This window comes from Aethalodelphis obliquidens, unplaced genomic scaffold (assembly GCF_003676395.1).
Source record: "Aethalodelphis obliquidens isolate GAN/ISIS:26980383/991018 unplaced genomic scaffold, ASM367639v1 scaffold5, whole genome shotgun sequence".
NCBI classification, from domain to species: Eukaryota; Metazoa; Chordata; class Mammalia; order Artiodactyla; family Delphinidae; genus Aethalodelphis; species Aethalodelphis obliquidens.
Genome location: NW_020837949.1, coordinates 6,775,560 through 6,777,717, shown reverse-complemented (window position 1 = coordinate 6,777,717; position 2,158 = coordinate 6,775,560). Strand labels below are relative to the sequence as shown.

The following is a 2,158-nucleotide window of genomic DNA, read 5'->3' as shown; positions in this document are numbered from 1 at the left end:
TAACCCAGCGCCTTGAGAGGACCCACCAGAGGCTTCTGGGAGTCAGATGGCTTGAACTGAAGTTTCCTAAATTTCTGAATGAATTAGGTTTTTTACGAGTAGCGCTTTCATATGGCACAGAATTGAAAATGTACGAAACAGCAACCAGAGAAAAACCGACTCCATCCCATCTCTGTCTCTCAGCCACCACACAACGAGTTTACTGGTTTCTTGTTGTGTGTACACCTTTGAAAGGGAACATTTTTTTCTTAGTGCCCCAGGGCTAACTTAATTTTAGTTTATTGTACTGCTTGTATCTGTATACAAATGTGTACACAAAACTAGATGTAAATGCTTCCTACTCACAGTTGTATACACTATTAAGACAAAACAATTTTAGAAATCAATACAAACAAAATCACATACCCAATAACATTCAACTTAATAGCAATTCAGATGAAATCATTTTGCTGGAAGAGGCTCTTTGCAATGTGCTCGTGAAGCTGCTCGTGCCTGAAGACCCAGCTGTCCCCCAACTCCTCTGCTGTCTCTGCTAACACACCCAGTGACAGCCTCTCTCGGCCCAGATCCATCTCTCATAGGCTGAAGTTGTCACCAAACTCAGCGTTGGCTGCTCGCTGCTCAAAAGCCAATAATCAAGAGGCAAGTGTCAGTAGAAACGAAAAACGCTTTAATCAGAAAAGCCCGCTATCTGGGGAGAAGGTGAACTCATGTCCCAAGACCAACTGCAAAGATTCTGCTCAGCCATGACAGTTTTTAAAGGGAAAAATGGGGAAGAATTTCAGTGAACCATCGAGGCAGGAGGTCGGGCTCTGCATCCTTCTCCATTGCTTGCTGGCTGGCTGCCTCTCTCTCCAGACGTTATCTTGCTTGTGTGATCTGCCTGCAGGATTGCGAAGGGGGCTGTTGCAGGTAGAGAGCTGGTCATTCCTTAACTACTTAATTCTTCCTTCTTCCTTCTTTTAATCTAGGAAAAGACTCAACAGTTACACAAGGCATGGTGTGCACTCAGGAGAGCTCAAGTCGGGAGTTAGGTTAAATTGCCTAGTCATCTCGTTCCTATAATTAGGTTCTTTAAGGTTGGAGGGGCACAGAAATGGACAAACAGTTAAGGGGCAAAAGAGCTGCTTTCAAAGTCTGCCTCTGTTCTTCTGTCATCACAGTGTTACAGCACGGTGTGGTGACAATGTGGTCATAAACCCGGGCACACGCCAGCACTGGGCTCTAGATTAAAAGATGGCCCTGCAAACCAGCCACAGCGTGCCTATATCTGAACGGTTAAGATTGTGATTAAAGTATGAATAGATTCCCAGGCAAACTCAAGAACCACTGAGAAGCACTGACCTGCTGTCCCTTTCATGCCTGGGCACATTTGGGCTGCCCACAAGGGTCAGGACCAGGCCTCAAAGGTTTTGATTTCTAAATCAGAATCTAAACCTCAGGCCTCCCCAGGAGCACAGCCGCCCTCCCTTCATTTTCTCCTCCCCTCTGTCCAACCTCTCCACCAGCTCCTTTCTGAGGAGCACCCCCATCCCGGGGAACACATGTTGTTGGTAAGCTGAGTAGCTACAAAGTCTTGTTAGGTAGGGTCACATAAGTCTGTCCCTGGGGATGGTCCTGCTTTCAGGTCTGTAGTCCCAGCATCCAGTTCATGGAGTCAAAGTGAAGCTTTGGAAGTTCATTTTGTCCAAGGTGAAACACCTGACTTATTGCAAAGGCTGTTATAAACTCCATTTAAGACTTCAATAGAAGATAGAACTCTTTGTTTTTGCAGTAATAATACAAGAATGAAATTTTCGGAGCACAGCATTGTAATATAAACCATGTTCTTAGCAAGGAAGCCATCAGTAAGTTCTAAGCAAATTAAGCAGAAATGTCGCTGGCACTGTGGCACACACATAATTCACAAGTGCATCCGAACAAGCTGTGGTTTTCTACCAACTCATATAAAAGCTGAATTGGGGGCTTCCCTGGTGGCGCAGTGGTTGAGAGTCCGCCTGCCGATGCAGGGGACACGGGTTCGTGCCCCGGTCCGGGAAGATCCCACATGCCGCGGAGTGGGTAGGCCCGTGAGCCATGGCCGCCGAGCCTGCGCGTCCGGAGCCTGTGCTCCGCAACGGGATAGGCCACAACAGTGAGAGGCCCGTGTACCGCAAAA

At 47.1% G+C, this 2,158-nt stretch overlaps 1 long non-coding RNA gene across 1 annotated transcript in view; it reads right to left on the bottom strand.

The window, feature by feature from the left end:
* Window positions 1-649: 649 nt before the first annotated feature.
* Window positions 650-2,158, bottom strand: part of LOC113617958 (uncharacterized) — a 9,692-nt gene continuing 8,183 nt past the window's right edge. The window contains exon 2 of the long non-coding RNA XR_003431834.1: window positions 650-967. This is a non-coding gene — a long non-coding RNA (uncharacterized LOC113617958). The remainder of the gene's footprint in view (window positions 968-2,158) is intronic.